Genomic DNA, 27,274 nt, shown 5'->3' with positions numbered 1-27,274 from the left:
TGTCTACTTAACATCAGCACAAATTTTGAAACATGTATTTTTTTTTTTTGCTAGAAAGTTAAAAGGGTCAAAAGTTCACCAGCAAGTTCTTATTTTTCCAACAAAATTTACAAAATTTTTTTTTAGGGACCACATCACATTTCAAGTGACTGTGAGGGGTCTACATAACAGAAGATACCCAAAAGTGTTGCAAATCTAAAAACTGCACCCCTCAAAGTACGCAAAACCACATTCAAGAAGTTTATTAACCCATCAGGTGCTTCACAGGAATTAATAGAATGTGGAAGGAAAAAATGAACTTTAACTTTTTTTCGCATAAATTTAAGTTAGACACAATTTTTTTTATTTTCACAAGTGTAACAGGAGACAAAAACCGCCAAAATTGGTCGTGCAATTTCTCCTGAGCACGCTGATAACCCACATGTGGGGGAAATCTACTGGTTGGGCGCATGGCTGGACTTGGAGGGGAAGGAGCATAATTTGACTTTTTGAATGCAAAATTGTCTGGAATCATTACTGGACACTATGTCATGTTTAGAGAGATCTTAATGTTCCTAAACAGTGGAAAACCCCTCATAAGTGAAGTAATTTTGGAAACTATTCCCTCAAGGAATATATCTAGATATGTGGTGAGCACCTGGAACTTCCAGGTGCTTCACAGAAGTTTATTACTTAATACCTTGAAAATAAAAAAAAAATCAAATTTTTCTCACAAAATTGTTATTTTTAGCCCCAAATTTTGCATTTTCACAAAGGTAACACGAGGATCTGCACCATTCAATTTGTTGTTCAATTTCTCCTCAGTATACCGATACCCAATATGTGAAGGAAAACTACTGTTTGGGTGCTTGGTAGTACTCAGAAGGGAAGGAATGCCATTTCACTTTTTGAAAGCAAAATTTGCTGGAATCATTAGTGGATTCCATGTTGCGTTTGGAGAGCCCCTGATGTGCTTAACCCCTTACCTACAATTGACGTAATATTCCGTCTATGTGACCCTGGACCTAAATACCATGGACGGAATATTACGTCATCGCGATCCGCGGCGCCCACGTGGTGAGCGCCGCTGATCGCGGCCCAGTGTCAGCTAATTATCATAGCTGACACCCGGCACAATGTGTCAGGGGCGGTCACGGACCGCCCCCGACACGTTAACCCCTTGCACACCGCGATCAAACACGATCGCGGTGTACCGGGGGTTAAAGGGAAGCATCGGCAGGGAGGGGGCTCCCTGCGTGCTTCCCTGAGCCCCCCACGGCAGTGCAATGTGCAGCGCTGCTGCGGGGGGCTCCTTTCCTGCAGGTCCCTGGATCCAATATGGCGACGGGGACCTCCGGGGGCCTGCAGGAAGCTGGCTTCCTCAGTGCCTGCAAAGCGCAGGCATGAGGAAGCCTGTGCAGTGCCTGTGACAGATCGCTGATCTGTCACAGTGATCTGTGATGTGACAGATCAGCGATCTGTCACAGGACAGTTATGTCCCCCCTGGGACATTGTAATAATGTTAAAAAAAAAAAAAAGTGTAAAAATAATTTAAAAATAATCGCTAAATAAATTAAAAAAAAAAAAAAATATTCCCCAATAAATTCATTTTTTGGAAATAAAAAAAAAAAACACAATAAAAGTACACATATTTGGTATCGCCGCGTCCGTAACGACCCGCCCTATAAAACTGTCCCAATAGTCAACCCCTTAAGCAAACCCCTTAAAAAATAAAAATAAAAAACGAAGCAAAAAATAATGATTTATTATCATACCGCCGAACAAAAAGTGCAATAACGCGCGATCAAAAAGACGCATATAAATATCCATGGTACCGCTGAAAACGTCATCTTGTCCCGCAAAAAATGAGCTGCCATACAGCATCATCAGTGAAAAAATAAAAAAGTTATAGCTCGCAGAATAAAGTGATGCAAAAATAATTATTTTTTATATAAAATTGTTTTCATTGCATAAACGCGCCAAAACATAAAAAAAAACCTAAATGAGGTATCGCTGTAACCATACTGACCCGAAGAATAAAACAGCCTTATAAATTTTACCGCACCCGGAACGGCGTAAACGCACCACCCAAAAGAAATTCATGAAACGCTGGTTTTTGTAAATTCTGCGTCCCAAAAAATGAAATAAAAAGCGATCAAAAAATGTCACATGCCCGAACATGATACCAATAAAAGCGTCAACTCGTCCCGCAAAAAATAAGACCTCACATGACTCGGTCGGTCAAAATATGGAAAAATTATAGCTCTCAATATGTGGTGATGCAAAAACTATTTTTACAATAAAAAGCGTCTTTTAGCGTGCGACAGCCGCCAAACATAAAAACCGCCATAAATAGTAAATCAAACCCCCCGTTATCACCCCCTTAGTTAGGGAAAAATAATAAAATTAAAAAAATGTATTTATTTCCATTTTACCATTAGGGTTAGGGCTAGGGTTAGGGTTAGGGCTAGGGTTAGGGCTAGGGTTAGGGCTAGGGTTTGGGCTAGGGTTAGGGCTAGGGTTAGGGTTAGAATTGGGGGTTTCCACTATTTGCGCACATCAGGTGCTCTCCAAACGCAACATGGCGTCTGATCTCAATTCCAGCCAATTCTGCGTTGAAAAAGTCAAATGGTGCTCCTTCCCTTCCAAGCTCTGCCATGCACCCAAACAGTGTTTTACCCCCTCATATGGGGTATCAGCCTACTCAGGACAATTTGTAAAACAACTTTTGGGGTCCTATTTCTCCTGTTGCCCTTAGGAAAATAAAAATTTGGGGGCAAAAATATCATTTTTGTGGAAAAAAAATATTTTTTTTATTTTCACGCCTGGGCGTTATAAACTTCTGTGAAGCACTTGGGGGTTCAAAGTTCTCACCACACATCTAGATAAGTTCCTTAGGGGGTCTAGTTTCCAAAATGGTGTCATTTGTGGGGGGTTTCCACTGTTTTGGTACATCAGGGGTTTTCCAATCGCGACATGATGTCCGATCTCAATTCCAGCCAAAAACGTCAAATGGCGCTGCTTCCCTTCCGAGCACTGCCATACGCCCAAATAGTGGTTTACCCCCACATGTGGGGTATCAGCGTACTCAGGACAAATTGCACAATAACTTTTGGGGTCCTGTTACCCTTGGGAAAATAAAAATTGGGGTGAAAAGATCATTTTTGTGGAAAAAATATGATTTTTTAATTGTACCGCTGTACGTTATAAACTTCTGTAAAGCCCTTGTGGGTTCAAAGTTCTCACCACATATCTAGATAAGTTCCTTGGGGGGTCTAGTTTCCAAAATGGGGTCACTTGTAGGGGGTTTCCACTGTTTAGGTACATCAGGGACTCTCCAAACGTGACATGGCGTCCGATCTGAATTCCAGCCAATTTTGCATTGAAAAAGTCAAACGGCGCTCCTTCCATTCTGAGCTCTGCCATGCGCCGAAACAGTCGTTCCCCCCACATATCAGGTATCAGCGTACTCAGAACAAATTGCACAATAACTTTTGCAGTCCAATTTCTCCTGTTACCCTTGGTAAAATAAAAAAAATTGAACCTGAAGTATTTTTTTTGTGAAAAAAAGTTAGATGTTCATTTTTTTTAAATATTCAAAAAAATTCCTGTGACGCACCTAAAGGGTTAATAAACTTCTTGAATGTGGTTTTGAGCACCTTAAGGGGTGCAGTTTTTAGAATGGTGTCACTTTTGGGTATTTTCTATCATATAGACCCCTCAAAGTGGCTTCAAATGTGATGTGGTCCTAAAAATAAAATGGTGTTTTAAAAATGAGAAATCGCTGGTCAACTTTTAACCCTTATAACTTCCTAACAAAAAAAAAATTTTGGTTCCAAAATTGTGCTGATGTAAAGTAAACATGTGGGAAATGTTAGTTATCAAGTTTTTTGTGTGCCGTATCTCTGTGATTTAAGGGCATAAAAATTAAAATTTGGAAAATTGCGAAATTTTCAAAATTTTCGCCAAATTTCCATTTTCTCACAAATAAACGCAAATTATATGAATGAAATTTTACCACTATCATGAAGTACAATATGTCACGAGAAAACAATGTCAGAATCACCGGGATCCATGGAAGCGTTTCAGAGTTATTACCTCATAAAGGGACAGTGGTCAGAATTGTAAAAATTGGCCCGGGAGTTAACGTGCAAACCACCCTTGGTAGTGAAGGGGTTAAACAGTGGAAACCTCCCACAAATGACCCCATATTGGAAACTAGACACCTCATGGAATGTATAGACACATGTGGTGAGCACCTTGAACCCCCACGTGCTTCACAGAAGGATCATTTGCCCCAATGACAACCTTTATCCAATTGTCAAATATCTCGGCTAGCATCTTGTAGCCCACGTTCAAGAGAGAGATGGGAAGTGAATTTTTTACACAAGATCGTGATAATCCCTTACCTCAGGGATGGAAGCATTGTGCTCTCCATCTCAATCTCCTCATATTGTGCCAACAGATGAGATCCCTCAGTACTACATAAAGCTGTAAGACCATCACCTCCCAGGATCGTGCCAGGCACTAGTATAGCTTTTGCAATTATATGCGACTCTTCTAATACCATATGGTAATGCCACATTTTGGCACACAGTATGTTTTTTCACATATTCCCATCATAGCCCTACATCTGTGTGGTAGCACCCAATAACTCTACAATAGTCCTCCTAGACAACATCTCTGAAACCTATGAATATGCTAATCGGTTTAAACCTTGTATTTCCACCTCCTTATACATAGGGAAATGTACTGCACTAATCCTTATTACCATTCCCAGTGTGTCCATGCATTTCCACTGTCACCATGCTGGATGGATAAATAAATTAACATTCAAATGTAGCAATGGTATTGGTTTGAAGCCAGAGAAAACTGGGAACACATACAACAAAACCAGGCTTCAATATCCTAGTAAATAAAAGCAGCTGAAAATTACCAAATTTGCATGTGCAAAAATTCCAGCATCCCCGAGTTTCCTCCATAAATTGGATGAGACTCACCCATTCACGTCTATGATTGCAAGAAAAATGGATGCCATATGGAGCCACAGTACAGCATCTGATTTTTACAGATACATTGCAATTCTGTAACTTAGGAAACTATGAATGGTCCTGTAAATGATTAATACTGTGGCTGCTGAGTAAAAAAGTGGATTGTACGTAGACTGCAAATGAAAGTCAAATGAGAAAAATCATCCCACTTTTTTAGTTGAAAATCGGACAGATTTTTTATACTTTCATGTGACCCTAGCCTAAGAAAGAAAAATGAAACAGAACTCAGAAACTGCACCCTGTGTGAATATGATCTAAAGCCTCATTATCGTTTTGGATTTGTGCTTTCTTTTCCACTTTTTACAGCCTGCAGTGCTGCCAAAATGATAGTGAAACTTGTAACAGACAAAGGTTACTGAACAGTGATAAAGCTTTTTAAATTTGTTGTTAATGTCCACATGGCTTTTCAGGTAAAACTAATTAATTGCGAAAAACACACTTACATTGTTCGATGGTCGGACATAGAAGAGGACCCCTGTGTAAGCAGAGTTTATGGACCTTTGCAGTCATCGTAACGCACAATTCCACCTGCTTTGGAGGGAGAAGTGGGCCCCCTTACCTCTTGGGCCCTGTGCAGTTGCACAGGTTACACCAATGTATGTCTGCCCCTGTTTTGTACCAATATGATGACACAAGTTCATTTTATAAACCCTCTTTGCCACACTTCTCAAAACTGTACATAAACTTGATGCATGACATGTATGACATTTTTGCCCCAATTTCTGCCTGAGTTTTGCCATCATAGGCCTTAATTTTTATATGCTATGTACTCCATTTGAAAAAAAAATTAAAAAAACAAGTGCGGAATGCTAAAATACATGGCATTGTCACATTCTATACCTGATAAGGTTGAAAGAAGACAAAGGTTCGTCAAGTCCAACCAATCATTTTAACCTGTTGGTCCAGAGTAAGGTAAAAACCTGAGACGATGCTAATTCTCTCATACTAGTGAAAAATTCCTTAGAGACTTTAATTGTGGATGTTAAAATAAAACCCTGGATTAACATCCCATTATCAGCATACAAGGTATGTCCCCGCGTACCCATTGTTAAAGATAGGTACGCAGGGAAATGCAGGACGTTTACAGAAGTAGGCGGAGCTTCAGGGAGGAAGTACTGTAGGCAGCTATCCGCAGCCCTCCTGAACGCAAATGTGAACCCAGCCTTAAATGGTTATTCTCATCATGATAAAGGGTTACAATGGCAAAGAGGTTGTAAAAACAAGCAACTTTGCATCATGACATCTGGCCACCAGGCTACGGATAATCTGTGCACAAAGCTTGGTTTAAGTTGTGCGGATTTTGTTGAAAAATACGCAGGTAAATCCGCAGGACAAAAGTCCTGCGGTTTATCTGCGGATTAGCCTGCGATTTTGCCCTGCGGTTTCTCACCTCACAATGGTGAAGGTAGGAAACCGCAGCGAAATCCGCACAAAGAATTGACATGCTGCGGATTGTAACCCGCAGCAAATCCGCGCGGAAAAATCAGCAGCATGTGCACTGCGTTTTTTTTATTTCCATAGGAAATAAAGGTACTGTACAACGCAGCAGGATCTGCTGCGGACTCGCAGGGCCAAATCCACTGCTGTTCCGCTTTAGAATCCGCAGCATGTGCACATACCCTAAGGGGCTTGTGTCAGTGCATCACTGACAGTTATAAAGCATTGCAATGCTGGTACTTTGCAATGCTTTATAACAGCGATCAGAATGGTTAAAGTGAAAGTCCCATGGAGTGACTAAGTAAAAAAAGTAAAAGTACATTGTAAAAAAAAATTTTTTTAAATTTCGAAAATAATAATAAGAAAAAAAATATTGTAGCCATAAATAAGTATATTTATGTTTAAAAAAAAAAGTACACAAATTTGTTATCGCCACATCCGGAATTAGTGGAACTATAAAACTGTTACACTTGTTAAAAGGAGGCAAAAAACTGTTTTTTTTTATCATATCGCTGAACAAAAAGTGGAGTAAAATGCATACAAAAAGACAAAAATAATCTTGTGGCTAAAACAACATTTTAGTGGTAAAAATGTAATTATTCTTTATTCACCGCCCAAAAGTATCAAATTCTGTGAGGCACCTGTGGCGTCAACATGCTCACTGCACCCCTAGATGAATTCCTTGGGGGATGTACAGTAGTTTGGAAAATGAGGTCACTTATTGGGGGTTTCTGCTGCTCTGGCACCTCGGGGGCTCTGCCTATGTGACATGAAACCCTTAAACCATTCCAGCAAAATCTGAATTCCAGTTAGGCGTCTCTTCTGAACTTTGCACTATGCCGCAAAAGTAGTTTTCTCCCACGTATGGGATATTGATGCACTCAGGAGAAATTGCTAAATATATTTTGGGGTCCATTATCTCCTGCTAAAATTAGGAAAATTAAAAAAAATTGCGGTTAAAACAACATTTTTGTGGGAAAAATAATTTTTTTACATCTTCACAGTTCAACGTTGTAAAATTCTGTGAAGCACCTTTAGGTTCAAGATTAGTGTTGAGCGATACCGTTCGATACCCAAAAATATCGTATCGGATGGTTTCGCCCGATATGAAAAAAATATCGGGTATCGCCGATTCCGATACCGGAAGTCCCATTCAAATCAATGGGACTTCCGGTATCGGAATTAAAAAAAGCCCTTTATTTCCTTGTTGGCTAATTCTACATAATTGAAAACAAATAAGAATCATGTAGAATGTATTGTGGGAGGTGGAGGAGACATTAAAAGCATAGTGGTTTATTCAAATCACATGGCATAGCATTAATTCCAATTATTTTTTTCAATACGTTTGGAGTTAAAAAGATATTGACTATGTTAACCTTTTTTATATTTTGTCAGATATGTATGTTTCACAACTTCCATGCTCTTCACCTTCTTTTGTACTTCTCCCACACTTTCTCCTTCATGATCCGCAGCAGTAGCATTTTTTTCATCAACTTTTTCTTCACCTTATTCATCTTCTTCTTCTTCATCTTCTTCCCATTAATTTTTTTTTCCATTCTTCATATTCTTCTTATTCAGCTATTATTAATTTTAATATGCTATTTCTTCATCTTCTTCCTATTCTTCTTTGTCTTCATTTTCTTATGGTGACAGGCATTCCTGTAGTTCTTATCTATAAAAGTTATAAGATTACACCTTACGTTCTGCCTGTCACTAAAGATTTACAACAGGATTTGTCCGCGTTCAGTTTGGCCTGCAGCAGCAGGCATTTTCCAGGGGCACCACGAGGAGGAACGGACTCACCCCCATTTACTGCTTAGTCTTCTTCTGCTTATAATTTTGATTTCTTCTATGCTGATTTTTAGTCTTATGCTTAATGTTTTTCTGCTTTCTGTTCTTCTGCTTCTTGTTCTTCTGTCTTTTGTTCTGTATCTTGGTGGTTGTCTTCATGTTCTTTGTCCTCTTGGTCTTATTATTTAGGGTTATATTTCTGGTCTTCTTTGGTGTGGTCTTCAGGGTCGTCGTCATCAGGGTCGTCGTCATGGAGATCAATAAGTATTACCAAAGACAATTTCAAAAAGCTTGATCTTGGAAATGTAGCAGAAGGTACAAGAAGGCTGAGAAACTGGCGAGAACCAGCAGATAGTGCTGGCACCCGGATGGGTAGCAGAAGGAACAAGAGCCAATGGCACTACCGAGGACCAACTGACGGTGCTGGACCACGGTTACTAAGCAGAAGGTACCTGTGCTAAAAAACACTACCAAGGACCAGCTGACGGTGCTGGACCTCGGATACCGAGATGGAGGCACCTAGGCCAAAGGCTGTGGCGAGAACCAGCAGACAGTGCTGGCACCCAGATGGGTAGCAGAAGGAACAAGAGCCAATGGCACTACTAAGGACCAACTGACGGTGCTGGACCACGGTTACTAAGCAGAAGGTACCTGTGCTAAAAAGCACTACCAAGGACCAGCTGACGGTGCTGGACCTCGGATACCGAGATGGAGGCACCTAGGCCAAAGGCTGTGGCGAGAACCAGCAGACAGTGCTGGCACCCGGATGGGTAGCAGAAGGAAGAAGAGCCAATGGCACTACCGAGGACCAAATGACGGTGCTAGACCACGGTTAGTAAGCAGAAGGTACCTGTGCTAAAAAGCACTACCAAGGACCAGCTGACGGTGCTGGACCTCGGATACTGAGATGGAAGCACCTAGGCCAAAGGCTGTGGCGAGAACCAGCAGACAGTGCTGGCACCCAGATGGGTAGCAGAAGGAACAAGAGCCAATGGCACTACCGAGGACCAACTGACGGTGCTGGACCACGGTTACTAAGCAGAAGGTACCTGTGCTAAAAAGCACTACCAAGGACCAGCTGACGGTGCTGGACCTCGGATACCGAGATGGAGGCACCTAGGCCAAAGGCTCTGGCGAGAACCAGCAGACAGTGCTGGAACCCGGGTGGGTAGCAGAAGGAACAAGAGCCAATGGCACTACCGAGGACCAACTGACGGTGCTGGACCACGGTTACTAAGCAGAAGGTACCTGTGCTAAAAAGCACTACCAAGGACCAGCTGACGGTGCTGGACCTCGGATACCGAGATGGAGGCACCTAGGCCAAAGGCTCTGGCGAGAACCAGCAGACAGTGCTGGAACCCGGGTGGGTAGCAGAAGGTACCCATTCAAAGCAAAGTAGCCAGGCCGCAAGCCGGCCGCAGTTACCGAAACCCACAGTCCTACAGGGGGTCCATGTCCCATTGGCACTACGGATCCAGCCTTCAGTGCCAGTTCCCGCAGCCCACATAGGAGTCACCTAAACTGCAGGCACCGTAGAGTCGGCTAACCAGGCCGCAAGACGACAGGACAACGGATTGGTGGCATAGTGACCTTGACACTACCCGGAAACAGCAGGCGTGCTGAAAACAGGCTGGGCAACAGGGAGTACCCGTGCCAAAGACACTGCCGAGAACCAGCTGACGGTGCTGGAACCCAGATGGGTAGCAAAAGCTACAAGAGCCAATGGCACTACAGAGGAACAGCTGACGGTGCTGGACCACGGTTACTAGGCAGGAGGTACCTGTGCTAGAAAGCACTACCAAGGACCAGCTGACGGTGCTGGACCTCGGATACCGAGATTGAGGCACCTAGGCCAAAGGCTGTGGCGAGAACCAGCAGACAGTGCTGGCACCCGGATGGGTAGCAGAAGGTACCCATTCAAAGCAAAGTAGCCAGGCCGCAAGCCGGCCGCAGTTACCGAAACCCACAGTCCTACAGGGGGTCCATGTCCTATTGGCACTACGGATCCAGCCTTCAGTGCCAGTTCCCGCAGCCCACATAGGAGTCACCTAAAATGCAGGCACCGTAGAGTCAGCTAACCCGGCCGCAAGACGACAGGACAACGGATTGGTGGCATAGTGACCTTGACACTACCCGGAAACAGCAGGCGTGCTGAAAACAGGCTGGGCAACAGGGAGTACCCGTGCCAAAGACACTGCCGAGAACCAGCTGACGGTGCTGGAACCCAGATGGGTAGCAAAAGCTACAAGAGCCAATGGCACTACCGAGGAACAGCTGACGGTGCTGGACCACGGTTACTAGGTACCTGTGCTAGAAAGCACTACCAAGGACCAGCTGACGGTGCTGGACCTCGGATACCGAGATGGAGGCACCTAGGCCAAAGGCTGTGGCGAGAACCAGCAGACAGTGCTGGCACCCGGATGGGTAGCAGAAGGTACCCATTCAAAGCAAAGTAGCCAGGCCGCAAACCGGCCGCAGTTACCGAAACCCACAGTCCTACAGGGGGTCCATGTCCCATTGGCACTACGGATCCAGCCTTCAGTGCCAGTTCCCGCAGCCCACATAGGAGTCACCTAAACTGCAGGCACCGTAGAGTCGGCTAACCCGGCCGCTAGACGACAGGACAACGGATTGGTGGCATAGTGACCTTGACACTACCCGGAAACAGCAGGCGTGCTGGAACCAGGCTGGGCAACAGGGAGTCCCCGTGCCAAAGACACTGCCGAGCACCAACTGGCGTTATTGGAGCCCAGGGACAATCATGGTGTAGGCCGAGGCCTACTTGGTGGTAGTTTTAGATTGTTTGTAGGCTACAACAGACTGTCAACGTGCTCCAATTAGGCATCTGTCTCCACTCTGTTTCCAGGATTTCACGTGACCACCAACACCGCCAGTTTATGCGTACAGCAGCCGTCTGCCCAATCCACACGTGTTCCTGTGTTACTTGGGTTCTGTAATGTCAGCAGATCCCCTGATGTGTGTCTGCCACTGTCTCCTGCTCTGTCCACATTCCCACCGCTTGCAGTGGGAAGGTGGACAGCGCAGGAGACAGTGGCGGACACATATTGGGGGATCTGCTGACGTTACAGAACCCCAGTAACACAGGAACACGTGTGGAATGCAACTGTGAGCAGGAACTGGCGGTGTTGGAGGTCAGGGGAAATACTAGAGACAGAGTGGAGACAGAGGCCAAATCAGAGAATGTTTAAATCTGAAGTAGTTACAATTTGGAGGCAGCAGCACTTTGCCCTCCACACAGCAGGGGATCAGCTGACGTTACCGACCCCCACTTTCACATGAACGAGTGTTTTTTTCTGTGTGGACAGCACTTCCGAGCAACAACTGACGATGTTGGAGCCCAGGGATAGTCATTTTGTAGGCTGAGGCCTACTTGGAGGCAGTTTAAGATAAGACGTTGTTTGAATTTGGAGGCAGCAGCAGTTTGCCCTACACACAGCAGGGGATCAGCGGACGTTACTGACCCCCACTTTCACATGAACGAGTGTGTTTTTCTGTGTGGACAGCACTTCCGAGCACCAACTAGTGTTGTTGGAACCCAGGGACAATCAGGGTGCAGGCCGAAGCCTACTAGGAGCCAGGTGTAAAGCTGAGGTATTTTGACTTTGGAGGGAGCAGGACACTTTGCCCTCCACACAGCAGGGGATCAGCCGACGTTACCGACCCCCACTTTCACATGAACAAGTGTTTTTTTCTGTGTGGACAGCACTTCCGAGCAACAACTGACGATGTTGGAGCCCAGGGATAGTCATTTTGTAGGCTGAGGCCTACTTGGAGGCAGTTTAAGATAAGACGTTGTTTGAATTTGGAGGCAGCAGCAGTTTGCCCTCCAAACAGCAGGGGATCAGCTGACGTTACCGAACCCCACTTTCACATGAACGAGTGTGTTTTTCTGTGTGGACAGCACTTCCGAGCACCAACTAGCGTTGTTGGAGCCCAGGGAGAACCAGGGTGCAGGCCGAGGCCTACTTGGTGGCAGTTTTAGATTGTTTGTAGGCTACAACAGACTGTCAACGTGCTCCAATTAGGCATCTGTCTCCACTCTGCTTCCAGGATTTCACGTGACCACCAACACTGCCAGTTTATGCGTACAGCAGCCGTCTACCCAATCCACACGTGTTCCTGAGTTACTGGGGTTCTGTAATGTCAGCATATCCCCTGATGAGTGTCTGCCACTGTCTCCTGCTCTGTCCACATTCCCACCGCTTGCAGTGGGAAGGTGGACAGCGCAGGAGACAGTGGCGGACACATATTGGGGGATCTGCTGACGTTACAGAACCCCAGTAACACAGGAACACGTGTGGAATGCGTGGTCGGCAACTGTGAACAGGAACTGGCGGTGTTGGAGGTCAGGGGAAATATTAGAGACAGAGTGGAGACAGAGGCCAAATCAGAGAATGTTTACATCTGAAGTAGTTACAATTTGGAGGCAGCAGCACTTTGCCCTCCACACAACAGGGGATCAGCTGACGTTACCGAACCCCACTTTCACATGAACGAGTGTTTTTTTCTGTGTGGACAGCACTTCCGAGCACCAACTAGCGTTGTTGGAGCCCAGGGAGAACCAGGGTGCAGGCCGAGGCCTACTAGGAGCCAGGTGTAAATCGGAGTTATTTTGACTTTGGAGGCAGCAGCAGTTTGCCCTCCACACAGCAGGGGATCAGCTGACGTTACCGAACCCCACTTTCACATGAACGAGTGTTTTTTTCTGTGTGGACAGCACTTCCGAGCACCAACTAGCGTTGTTGGAGCCCAGGGAGAACCAGGGTGCAGGCCAAGGCCTACTAGGAGCCAGGTGTAAATCGGAGTTATTTTGACTTTGGAGGCTGCAGCAGTTTGCCCTCCACACAGCAGGGGATAAGCTGACGTTACCGAACCCCACTTTCACATGAACGAGTGTTTTTTTCTGTGTGGACAGCACTTCCGAGCACCAACTAGCGTTGTTGGAGCCCAGGGAGAACCAGGGTGCAGGCCGAGGCCTACTAGGAGCCAGGTGTAAATCGGAGTTATTTTGACTTTGGAGGCAGCAGCAGTTTGCCCTCCACACAGCAGGGGATCAGCTGACGTTACCGAACCCCACTTTCACATGAACGAGTGTTTTTTTCTGTGTGGACAGCACTTCCGAGCACCAACTAGCGTTGTTGGAGCCCAGGGAGAACCAGGGTGCAGGCCGAGGCCTACTAGGAGCCAGGTGTAAATCGGAGTTATTTTGACTTTGGAGGCAGCAGCAGTTTGCCCTCCAAACAGCAGGGGATCAGCTGACGTTACCGAACCCCACTTTCACATGAACGAGTGTTTTTTTCTGTGTGGACAGCACTTCCGAGCACCAACTAGCGTTGGTGGAGCCCAGGGAGAACCAGGGTGCAGGCCAAGGCCTACTAGGAGCCAGGTGTAAATCGGAGTTATTTTGACTTTGGAGGCAGCAGCAGTTTGCCCTCCACACAGCAGGGGATCAGATGACGTTACCGAACCCCACTTTCACATGAACGAGTGTTTTTTTCTGTGTGGACAGCACTTCCGAGCACCAACTAGCGTTGTTGGAGCCCAGGGAAAATTAGGTAGTAGGCCGAGGCCTACTTGGAGCCAGGTGTAAATCTGAGGTTGTTTGATTGTGGAGGGAGCAGGACACTTTGCCATACACACAGCAGGGGATCAGCTGACGTTACCGAACCCCACTTACACATGAGCGAGTGTTTTGTCTGTGCGGACATTACTTTTGAGCACCAACTGGCGGTGTCGGAGCCCAGGGAAAATCAGGTAGTAGGCCGAGGCCTACTTGGAACCAGGTGTAAATCTGAGGTTGTTTGACTGTGGAGGGAGCAGGACACTTTGCCATACACACAGCAGGGGATCAGCTGACGTTACCAAACCCCACTTACACATGAGCGAGTGTTTTGTCTGTGCGGACAGCACTTCTGAGCACCAACTGGCGGTGTCGGAGCCCAGGGAAAATCAGGTAGTAGGCCGAGGCCTACTTGGTGGCAGTTTGCGATTGTTTCTAGACTACTACTAACTGTCAACGTACTCCAATTAGGCCTCTGTCTTCACTCTGTTTCGAGTATTTCCTCTGGCTTCCAACCACGCCAGTTGCTGCTCTGAAATGCCGTCTGCACAACCCACACTTGTTCCTGTGTTACTGGGGTTCTGTAACAGCAGCTTCTCCCTAGAGGTGAGTCAGGCAATGTCTCCTGCTCTGTCCACATTTCCACTACAAGTAGTGGGAATGTAGACAAAGCAGGAGACATTGCCGTGCTCACCTCTGGAGATGAGCAGATGTTACAGGACCCAGGTAACACAGGAACAAGTGTGGATTGTGCAGACGGCACTTGAGAGCAGAAACAGGCGGTGTTGTAGGCCGGAGGAAATACTCAAAACAGAGTGGAGACAGAGGGCAAATCAGAGAACATATTAAATCAGAGGTAGTCAGAAGTTGTAGGCAGCAGGAGAGTTTGCCGTACACACAGCAGGGGATCAGCTGACGTTACCGAACCCCACTTACACATGAGCGAGTGTTTTGTCTGTGCGGACAGCACTTCTGAGCACCAACTGGCGTTGTCGGAGCCCAGGGAAAATCAGGTAGTAGGCCGAGGCCTACTTGGAGCCAGGTGTAAATCTGAGGTTGTTTGACTGTGGAGGGAGCAGGACACTTTGCCATACACACAGCAGGGGATCAGCTGACGTTACCGAACCCCACTTACACACGAGCGAGTGTTTTGTCTGTGCAGACAGCACTTCTGAGCACCAACTGGCGGTGTCGGAGCCCAGGGAAAATCAGGTAGTAGGCCGAGGCCTACTTGGAGCCAGGTGTAAATCTGAGGTTGTTTGACTGTGGAGGGAGCAGGACACTTTGCCATACACACAGCAGGGGATCAGCTGACGTTACCGAACCCCACTTACACATGAGCGAGTGTTTTGTCTGTGCGGACAGGACTTCTGAGCACCAACTGGCGTTGTCGGAGCCCAGGGAAAATCAGGTAGTAGGCCGAGGCCTACTTGGTGGCAGTTTGCGATTGTTTCTAGACTACTACTAACTGTCAACGTACTCCAATTAGGCCTCTGTCTTCACTCTGTTTTGAGTATTTCCTCTGGCTTCCAACCACGCCAGTTGCTGCTCTGAAATGCCGTCTGCACAACCCACACTTGTTCCTGTGTTACTGGGGTTCTGTAACAGCAGCTTCTCCCTAGAGGTGAGTCAGGCAATGTCTCCTGCTCTGTCCACATTTCCACTACAAGTAGTGGGAATGTAGACAAAGCAGGAGACATTGCCGTGCTCACCTCTGGAGATGAGCAGATGTTACAGGACCCAGGTAACACAGGAAAAAGTGTGGATTGTGCAGACGGCACTTGAGAGCAGAAACAGGCGGTGTTGTAGGCCGGAGGAAATACTCAAAACAGAGTGGAGACAGAGGGCAAATCAGAGAACATATTAAATCAGAGGTAGTCAGAAGTTGTAGGCAGCAGGAGAGTTTGCCGTACACACAGCAGGTTATCAGCTGACGTTACCGAACCCCACTTACACATGAGCGAGTGTTTTGTCTGTGCGGACAGCACTTCTGAGCACCAACTGGCGTTGTCGGAGCCCAGGGAAAATCAGGTAGTAGGCCGAGGCCTTCTTGGAGCCAGGTGTAAATCTGAGTTTGTTTGACTGTGGAGGGAGCAGGACACTTTGCCATACACACAGCAGGGGATCAGCTGACGTTACCGAACCCCACTTACACATGAGCGAGTGTTTTGTCTGTGCGGACAGAACTTCTGAGCAACAACGGGCAATGCTGTAGCCCAGGAAATAAAGTTCAGGTCATAGAGACATGAACACAACAGGAGACCTGGATCCTGTTGCCAGCCAATTATTTATTCTGGAAGAGGACTGGCAAATTCAGGTGAGATCCAGGCCTTGTTCATTTTTAGAAAAGTAAGCCGGTCAACATTATCGGCGGATAGTCGCGTGCGACGGTCTGTTACCACACCACCTGCAGCACTAAAGACACGTTCCGATAATACACTGGCAGCAGGGCAAGCCAGCACCTCCAATGCATACTGGCTAAGCTCTGGCCATGTATCCAGCTTAGAGACCAAATACTTGAACGGGGAAGAGCCGTCTGGGAGAACACTAACAGGGCACGACAAGTAGTCTGTCACCATCTGACGGAAATGTTGCTTCCTGCTGACTGGAGCCGTCTGTGATGGTGTAGCCGTTTGTGGCGGTCCCACAAAACTTTCCCACATTTGGGCCATACTGGCCTTGCCTTGTCCTGCGTCACTGCCTCTGCTACCTCTTTGTGCAGAGCTTCCTCCACTGCCTCTACCCACATGGCTGCTTTGAAAAGCACTACCAGCAACACTTGCGGGGGGAATGGAGAACATGATGGCCTGCACAAGTGTTTCTTGGTACTCCCGCATTTTTTGCTCCTGGTTCAACTGTGGTATGAGGCTTTGTAAGTTGTCCCGGTAGCGAGGATCTAGGAGGGTGTACACCCAATAATCAGCCGTGTGGAGAATGTTGGCGATGCGGCGGTCATTTAACAAGCACCGCAGCATGAAACCAACCATGTGCTGCAGACTGCCAACTGGACCGGAAATGCTGTCCGCAGCTTGAGGCAGCATCTCTGCCTGCTCAGCATCACCCCACCCTCGCTGTACACACTGACTACTAGAGCCTTGTGTAGCTCCCTGCTCTGGAGAGATGTGTTCCTCCTCCTCCATTGACTCCTCGTCATCCTCCTCACTAAGTGTCCCCTGCCTGGGCCTTTGTGTGGAAGCACGTTGCGCAGACTTGCCAGAAGCAGATGGCATTTCTGACTGCTCATCCTAGACCTCTTCAAAAACCTCCTCACTTAGTGCTTGTAAGGTTTTTTGAAGCAGACAGATGAGGGGGACAGTCATGCTGATTAGTGCATCATCTGCACTGGCCATCTGCGTGGAGTCATCGAAGGCATGCAAAACTTGGCAGATGTCCCTCATAGTGGCCCACTCAGTGGTGGTGAAGTGTGTCCGGCGCACAGTGCGACTTGTTTGCGCCTGATGCAGCTGGTACTCCATTACTGCTGCCTGCTGCTCACACAACCGCGCCAACATATGTAACGTTGAATTCCACCTGGTGGGGAGGTCACATATGATGCGATGTTCTGGCAGGCGGAATCGGCGTTGCAGAGATGCAGTGCGCGATCATGCCATGCTGGAACGCCGCAAGTGAGCACACTCTAGGCGAACCTTGTGCAGCAGTGCATCAAGATCCGGATAGTCCCTCAGAAAGCTCTGCACGACCAAATTGAGCACGTGTGCCAGACATGGTATGTGAGTGAGGTTGCCTAGGCCCAGAGCTGCCACTAGATTTCGGCCATTGTCACTCACTACCAAACCTGGCTGGAGATTCGTTGGCACAAACCACACATCGCTCTCCTGCTTGATGGCATTCCAGAGCTCCTGTGCTGTGTGGCTCCGATTCCCCAAAGAAATTAATTTAAGGACGGCCTGTTGACGTTTGGCCACACCTGTGCTCATATCTGGCCTAACAGGCTCACGCAGTGCTGATTCCGAGGAACTAGAGTAGGAGGAGGACTCAATATGTACAGACTGCATTCCTGCAATCCTTGGAGTTGGCAGAATACGTACAGAGCCACTCTCCAGATCTGTACCCGGCTCCACAACATTGACCCAATGGGCAGTAAGGGAAAGGTATCGTCCCTGTCCATGGCTACTGGTCCACGCATCGGTGGTCAGGTGGACCTTGCTACTGACGGCATTTAGTAGCACATTTTTAATTTTTCCCTCCACATGCTTTTGCAGGGCAGGGACGGCTTGCCTGCTGAAATAAAAGCGGCTGGGCACATTGTATTGTGGAACTGCCAATGACATAAAGTTCCGGAAGGTGTCAGTCTCCACCAGCCTGAATGACAGCATCTCAAGGGCCAGTAGTTTGGCAATGCCGGCATTCAGAGCCAGTGCTCGGGGATGGTTTGCCGAGTATGGCCGCTTTTTCTCCCATGCCTGTGCTACCAATTGCTGGTGAGTGGCCTGGGAGTGTGCTGATGACTGCGAACGTGGTTCCGTGGGTGGAATTTCACTGGGTCTCTGGACAACAGTGGCAGTGGTTCTTCCATGGCATTCCAGTGAGGAGGCCGAACCAGCTGTGTGTGAGCTGGAGGAAGAGGCCCCAACATGAGCTGAAGAGGTGGTAGGTGCTGCTGAAGGTTGGCCTACATCTTTAGTGTGTCTGTGTAACTCCACCTCGTGCTTGGTACGCACATGTTTCCACATATTTGTGGTATTGAGGTTGCTCACATTTTTCCCTCGTTTCACTTTCTGATGACACAGCTTGCATTTGACAAAGCAAATGTCATCTGCAACTGTGTCAAAAAAAGACCACGCACTGCAAGTCCTGGGAGCGCCCGTTTTTTGTTTTGGAAGAGGATTGCCCCTTACGGGTGCCAAAGTGGAGGCTACAGGCAACCAAGTCTGCCCCCGCCCTCTCCCTCCTCTTTTGGCCGTTCGGGGAATCTCTTCCTCAGAGCTGCTCCCACCACCTTCCTGTGGCTGACGCCATGATGGGTCAAGGACCTCATCATCTCCACTCCCCTCTTCAAGCACCGGCTGGTCCTGGGTTGTCTCGCCAGCACCGTACGCACCAGAAATTGTCAACTGAGTCTCATCATCATCAGATGAGCACTCAGGTGTGCTGACAATAGGCACTGGCCCACCCGCCTCTTCAGATTCAGAGGGACAAAGCAGTTGCGCATCACTGCATACTCCCTCTTCTTCACACTCTAGAATGCTGCTTGGCTGGCCACCTCTTTCCAAGCCAACAGATTCTGAGAACAGAAGTAAAGATTGAGATGGCTCCTGTCCAGGGCTCTCAGACTGCCTGGGCAATTTGGCAGGTGGTGAAGAGACAGATGGTTGCTCTTCAGTGCTCTGGCCTTGGGAGGATGCGGAAGTCATTGAAGTGGATGCGTTAGCTGCCATCCATCCGACAACGGCTTCAATTTGTTCGTCACGCAGCAGTGGGGTACGGCGAGGTCCTACAAAGCTGCGCATGAAGGACTGTTGCCTGGTAAAAGTGGGGGATGCCGGGTCACTGGTGGCCGCAGCAGACACCGAATCCCCACGTCCTCTCCCTGCTGAATCCCCCCGTCCTCTCCCTGCTGAAACTCCACGGCCACGACCACGTGCCTTACTCCCTGCCTTCTTCATCTTGGTAGACTGATAAAGATAGGCAGAAAAGTAAAAAAGGGGTGGCTTAGTGTTCTTATTCCTGAACACCTGCTAACCAGTATAAGAAACACTAATTTGGCTACGAGTGTGTGTACTACACTTTAATATGATCTAATGTGGCCTAGACAACTGTAAAGTGGAGTGTTTGGTGAACTTTATTTCCTTTTTTTTTGGGGGGGGGGAAGAAAAGGATGTGACCAAAGTTTGAAAGCTATAGTATCACAAACGTTTTGGAGCGATTACAATGCAGGAAGCTAACCTACAATGCAATTGATGAGGCTCCAAAAAATAGGGTGATACTAGTCTGGCTGGCCCTGAAGGGCACAAGCCAGCAAAAAGGCTCCTCTATCTAATCCTATATAGTGTTTGCAACCAACCAATGACAATGGATGCGGTTGGAAGCACACTAATATAGGAGCAAAAATCTGGCTAAATTAGCTGCAAAAAAAGGACTATGTATGAGGCAGTGACGCACGCTGAGCGGACTACAGCTAGCGGTGGCTGTAGAACACACTGCAACGTGAGCTGCACTCACACACAGAGAGACCTATCAGACAGCCAAAAACAGTGGAGAGAAATGGGCTATAGCACTGAAAGGCTGCTGAAAGGCTCCGCTGTCCACTCCTTTAGTGTTTGCAACCAACGTATATGGATACGTATGGAAGCACACTATACAGGAGAAAAAAAAAGCAGCAATAAAAGAAAAATGTGTATGAGGCAGAGACACACGCTGGGCGGCCTACCAGCAGACGTGCCTGCAGGACACACTACACAGCGTGGGTCTGCACTCACACAGCCCTTGCAGACAGCTGTGAAAACAGCGCTGCTAGGGAAAAGCAAGCTACAGTGGTGGTTTATGTAGCCTGGGTTAAGCACTATATGTGTTTTGAGAATCGCTATTTTTAACTGTCCCTCACAGTCTTCAACAGCAGCCTGTCCCTAACTGAATTCACAGCAGAGTGACCAGAAATGGCGGCTGCAGCGGTTTTTATAGTGCATCATGACATCATTTCAGCAGCCAATCACAGCCATGCCAGTAGTTAACATGCCTACATGCCTAACAGGATGTGCCCACACTTCTGAGGATCCCCATTGGCTGAATCAAATCGAGCGGGCTCCTAGCATTATGGGAACTTCCGATTCCGGTATTCGATATGAAAAAAGTATCGGAACTAAGTATCGGAATTCCGATACAGCTAATATCGGCCGATACCCGATACTTGCGGTATCGGAATGCTCAACACTATTCAAGATGCTCACTACATGTCTATACAGTTGTGTGGCCATAAGTATTGACACCCCTGCAATTCTGTCAGATAATACTCAGTTTCTTCCTGAGAATGATTGCAAACACAAATTCTTTGGTATTATTATCTTCATTTAATTTGTCTTAAATGAAAAAACACAAAACGAATTGTCCTAAAGTCAAATTTGATTTAACTCCACACCAAACATAAAAAAGAGGGTGGACAAAAGTATTGGCACTGTTTGAAAAATCATGTGATGCTTCTCTAATTTGTGTAATTAACAGCACCAGTAACTTACCTGTGGCACCTAACAGGTGTTGGCAATAACTAAATCACACTTGCAGCCAGTTGACATGGATTAAAGTTGACTCAACCTCTGTCCTGTGTCCTTGTGTGTACCACATTGAGCATGGAGAAAAGAAAGACCAAAGAACTGTCTGAGGACTTGAGAAACCAAATTGTGAGGAAGTATGAGCAATCTCAAGGCTACAAGTCCATCTCCAAAGACCTGAATGTTCCTGTGTCTACTGTGCGCAGTGTCATCAAGAAGTTTAAAGCCCATAGCACTGTGGCTAACCTCCCTAGATGTGGACGGAAAAGAAAAATTGACAAGAGATTTCAACGCAAGATTGTGCGGATGTTGGATAAAGAACCTCGACTAACATCCAAACAAGTTCAAGCTGCCCTGCAGTCCGAGGGAACAACAGTGTCAACCCATACTATCCGTCGGCGTCTGAATGAAAAGGGACTGTATGGTAGGAGACCCAGGAAGACCCCATTTCTTACCCCGAGACATAAAAAAGCCAGGCTGGAGTTTGCTAAAACTTACCTGAAAAAGCCTAAACATTTTGGAAGAATGTTCTCTGGTCAGATGAGAGCTTTTTGGGCAAAGGCATCAACATAGAGTTTACAGGAGAAAAAAGAGGCATTCAAAGAAAAGAACACTGTCCCTACAGTCAAACATGGCGGAGGTTCCCTGATGTTTTGGAGTTGCTTTTCTGCCTCTGGCACTGGACTGCTTGACCGTGTGCATGGCATTATGAAGTCTGAAGACTACCAACAACTTTTGCAGCATAATGTAGGGCCCAGTGTGAGAAAGCTGGGTCTCCCTCAGAGGTCATGGGTCTTCCAGCAGGACAATGACCCAAAACACACTTCAAAAAGCACTAGAAAATGTTTTGAGAGAAAGCACTGGAGACTTCTAAGGTGGCCAGCAATGAGTCAAGACCTGAATCCCATAGAACACCTGTGGAGAGATCTAAAAATGGCAGTTTGGAGAAGGCACCTTTCAAATATCAGGGACCTGGAGCAGTTTGCCAAAGAAGAATGGTCTAAAATTCCAGCAGAGCATTGTAAGAAACTCATTGATGGTTACCGGAAGCGGTTGGTCGCAGTTATTTTGGCTAAAGGTTGTGCAACCAAGTATTAGGCTGAGAGTGCCAATACTTTTGTTTGGCCCATTTTTGGAGTTTTGTGTGAAATGATCAATGTTTTGCTTTTTGCGTCATTCTCCTTTGTGTTTTTTCATTTAAGACAAATTAAATGAAGATAATAATACCAAACAATTTGTGTTTGCTATCATTTTCAGGAAGAAACTGAGTATTATCTGACAGAATTGCAGGGGTGTCAATACTTTTGGCCACAACTGTATATATTCCTTGAGAACTATAGTTACCATTGTTACGCTTCTGTGGGGTATCCAAGGGTTAGGAACATTAGGGGCTGTCCAAATGAGACATGTGACTCACAGACACTCCATCAAAGTCTGCATCCTTTCCAAGCCCTGTCTTGCCCCCAAACAGTAGTTTTCCCCCTACATACGGGATATCATCGTACTCAGGAGAAATTGCATAACAATTTTAAGGTCCATTTTCTCCTGTTACCCTCATTAAAATTAAAAATTGGGACTAAAAGAACATTTTTGTGCGAAAAATATGATTTTTTATATTCACGGGTTAATGTTATAAACTTCTGTTAAGTGCCTGGGGCTTAAAGGCTCATTACACATGCAGATAAATTCCTTCATGGGTCTAGTTTCCAAAATGAGGTCAGTTGTTGAGGTTTCCACTTTTTTTGGCACATCAGAGGCTCTCTCCAAATGCGAAATGTCGTTCCCTCTAAATTTCAGCCAATTTTGCATTCAAAAAGTCAAATAGTGCTCCTTCACTTATGAGCACTGCCATGCACCCAAACAGTAATTTTATCTAACATATTAGGTATCGGTGTACTCAGGAGAATTTGCTCAACAAATGTTAGGGTCCATTTTCTCTTGTTACCCTTTTAAAAAAAATGCGCTAAAATAAAATTTTGGTGAAAAAAATAAAAATCTTCATTTTTTTCCTTCCACATTGATTTAAGTCCTGTGAAGCACCTGAAGGAATAATAACCTTCTTAAATGTAGTTTTGAGCACTTTAATGGTTACGATTTTTAGAATGTGTCACTTCTGTGCATTTTCTGTCATATAGGTCCCCCAAAGTTGCTTAAAATGTGATGTTGTCCCTAAAAAATGATTTTGTAAATTTTATCATAAAAATAAGAAATTGCTGAGAAACTTTTAACCCTTCTAACTTCGTAACAAAAAAATATGTTTAGAAAATTATGCATATGTAAAGTAGACATGTGGGAAATGTTATTTATTAACTTTTTTGTGTGACATAATTCTGTGGTTTAAGGGCATAAGAATTAAAAGTTTGAGAATTGCAAAATTTTTGCCAAATTTCAAATATTTTTACAAATAAAGTATTTGTATTACAAATACTATCATGAAGTACAATATGTGATGAAATAACAATCTCAGAATCAATGGGATCCTTTGAAGTGTTCCAGGGTTATATTACCTCATAAAGTGACATGGGTCAGAATTGTAAAATTTGGTTTGGTCAAGAAGGTGAAAACAGGCTCGGAGGTGGTGAATTGGTTAAAGCAAACTTTAGTGGAATTTGTTGAAAGTCAGGGTGAATATGAATTCAATTAAAAGTGAACATTACATAGCGCTTATTTGAATGTGCTGCTTTACATTGAAGATCTGACCTCATCCTTAGATCGGCAAATAAGCTTCTCTGTCGCCGTCAGCTTCCCCCAGAACCGTCCTACTCTGATATATGACATAATGTTTGTAATGCTCAATGAGTATTTACTTTGGACAGCACTCATTTTAATGAATCAGAAAACGTCAATTCACTGTGATAGGTCTATGGTAATGCACCATACAAGGTGAGATCACTGGTCACATTGGGTGAATCACACTTTCTTAACATTTAACATCACAACCATAAATTAGAAAACAAATCTTTATACCGATCATTTTAGGAATATTTTATTTATCTATGTATCTATCTATGTATCTATCTATTGTCTATCTATATATGTATCTACTGTATGTATCTATGTATCTATCTATATATCTATTGTAGCTATCTATCTATCCCATATCTATCTATCTATAGATCTATCTATTATCTATCTATCTATCTATCTATCTATCCCATATCTATCTATCTCTCTATATCCCTATCTGTCTAGCTATTTATCTAGCTATTAACTATCTATCTATCTACCTATCCCATATCTATCTATTTATCTAAAGGAAAAAAAGGAAAAAAAAATAGGCAGCACTGAAATTAAATGTGAAAACAGTGGATACTTTACTGATCCTCAGGTGGCAACGTTGAAACGTTGCCACCTGAGGATCAGTAAAGTATCCACTGTTTTCACATTTAATTTCAGTGCTGCCTATTTTTTTTGCTTTTGTTAATTTGGCTGTTTGGACACTGCTGAATAGGTTTTGCACCTACTATATTATTTTGGTAGTGCTGCCCTTTTTTCTTGATCTATCTATCTATCTATCTATCCCATATCTATCTATCTATCTATCTATCTATCTATCTATCTATCTATCTATCTATCTATCTATTATCTATCTATCTAGCTATCCCATATCTATAGATTTATCTATGTATTATCTATCTATCTATACCATATCTGTCTATCTCTCTATATCCCTATCTGTCTATTTATCTATTTATCTAGCTATTTACTATCCATCTATCTATCTATCTATAGATCTATCTATTATCTATCTATCCAAAAAAACCTGACCAGCACCTCCTAAGTGTGAATAGGTGCAAGCTGCAGTGACTGTAAAACATGTATCAAAAGGCACAGCAGCACCCTGTGAATACCAAGACTTGTAATGTCAATGGAAATAACTTCCAAACGCTTTGTCACTCAGCAAGATGTATTTGCAAAAAAAGCAAAAGTTCTTAGTGCAAAAAATTGGCCAATTCATGTGTGCCCGTCAACCAAGGCAAGGTGACACTTCTCTGACACTTGCACTCCTCCCATTAACCTGCAGGTGTTCTCAGCCACTTCTACTTGCCCATTCAAATTTAAGGCTTGCAGCCCAGGAGAGACATGTTTGTCCATAATTGTATTTTTTTTAGCCCAAAAGTGACATGTACAGTAGGATATGGAAAGGTTAAGACAGGACCCGTCAGAGAAGTGTCACCTTGCCGTGGTTGATGGGCACACATGAATTGGCCAATTTATGCGCCAAGAACCTTCGCATTTTTTTGTAAGTACATCTTGCTGAGGGACAATGCAGTTGGAAGTTGTTATTTCCTTTGAGATTATATGTCTTGGCATTCACAGGGTGCTGCTGTGCCTTTTTATACATATCTATATATATCTATATATTATCTATGTATCTACTGTATCTATCTATTATCTATCTCATATCTATCTATGTATCGACAAATCATTCTATTATCTATCTATGGTATATCAAATCTATCTATTATCTGTATTTTTGTTACATTTATTACATACTAGCTGAAGAGCCCGGCGCTGCCCGGGCATAGTAACTAACTACGGTTAGTTATAAAAAATTATAAGGATTATATACATATATATAAAGCTGAGTGTAGAGCCCCACCCACTCCGCATAACTACATTCACTATAATATCCCACATCATCCCATCAGCCAGAGCTACCGCACTACTACCACTAATATCCCACATCATCCCATCAACCAGAGCCACCGGACTACAACCTCTAATATCCTACATCATCCCATCAGCAAGAGCCACCGGACTACTACCCCTGATATCCCACATCATCCCATCAGCCAGAGCCGCCAGACTACTCTATGTTCTACTTCTATGTTCACATGTTCAGGTTTTAAATACATTAGATAGGGAAATAGATCACAGACTGAATATGAGTCAACAGTGTGATGCAGCAGCAAAAAAGGCAAATGCAATTCTAGGATGTATTAACAGAAGCATACAGTCTAGATCACATGAAGTCATTATTTCCCTCTACTCTTTGGTCAGACCTCATCTGGAATATTGTGTCCAGTTTTGGGCACCACATTTTAAAAAAGACATCAACAAACTGGAGCAAGTTCAGAAAAGAGCGACCAGAATGGTGACCGGTCTGCAAACCCTGTCTTATGAGGAAAGGTTGCAGGATTTGGGAATGTTTAGTTTGCAAAAGAGAAGACTGAGAGGAGACTTAATAGCTGTCTACAAATATCTAAAGGGCTGTCACATTGTAGAAGGATCATCTTTACTCTCATTTGCAAAAGGAAAGACTAGAAGCAATGGGATGAAACTGAATGGGAGGAGACACAGATTAGATATTAGAAAAAACTTTTTGACAGTTAGAGTGATCAATGAGTGGAACAGGCTGCCACGAGAAGTGGTGAGTTCTCCTTCAATAGAAGTCTTCAAACAGAGGCTGGACAGACATCTGACTGGGATGATTTAGCGAATCCTGCTTTGAGCAGGGGGTTGGACCAGATGGCCCAGGAGGTCCCTTCCAACTCTACGATTCCATGATTCTATGATTCTACTACCCCTAATAACCCACATCATCCCGTCAACCAGAGCCACCGGACTACTACCCCTAATATCCTACATTGTCCCGTCAGCCAGAGCCACCAGCCATTCAAAAATTTAGACCGATCCCCAAAAAACACATCAGGAGTAGGGATCTTTGGTTCAGCAGCATGTGAATGAGCAAGACAGGCGGAAATTCTCCGCACTTCAGCAGTGAGCTGCTCCACACGATCAGACAATTGCTTAATCTCCATTAAGAAAAAATCCTCCTACGGCCCCAGAGAAAAAGAGGAAAAAATATACATTAAAAAAAAAAAAAAAAAAATTCTGACACTTTTTTTTTTTTTTACAATTCTTTTCTGCTATTGAGTACCCTAGAATCTGCGGTATGGCTGGTGATTCTGTTATGAATGAGTCACCGGAGGAGGAAAAAACAAAAATGCAAGCTAAGTCCAGAAAACCGGAGAGGTTGGTAGCTAGCGGATTGCAGACCCCTGATCCTATTCACAACAACTAACAGTAGCCGTGGAGCGTTCCTACGGTGGTCCTAGATGCCTCTTCACAGCCGGAGAACTAAATTAGCCTAAAGAAAGAAAGGGGAAATCTAAACTGCCCCAGAGCAGACCCCAAAGCAATAGACAGCCCCCAACATGTATTGTCGGTGAAAACAGATGAAAACACAAACACAGACAGAAAGA

This window comes from Dendrobates tinctorius, unplaced genomic scaffold (genome assembly GCF_039654945.1).
Source record: "Dendrobates tinctorius isolate UK_male_01 unplaced genomic scaffold, ASM3965494v1 ptg000043l, whole genome shotgun sequence".
Lineage (NCBI taxonomy): Eukaryota > Metazoa > Chordata > Amphibia > Anura > Dendrobatidae > Dendrobates > Dendrobates tinctorius.
Note: the sequence above shows the minus strand (reverse complement) of the source record.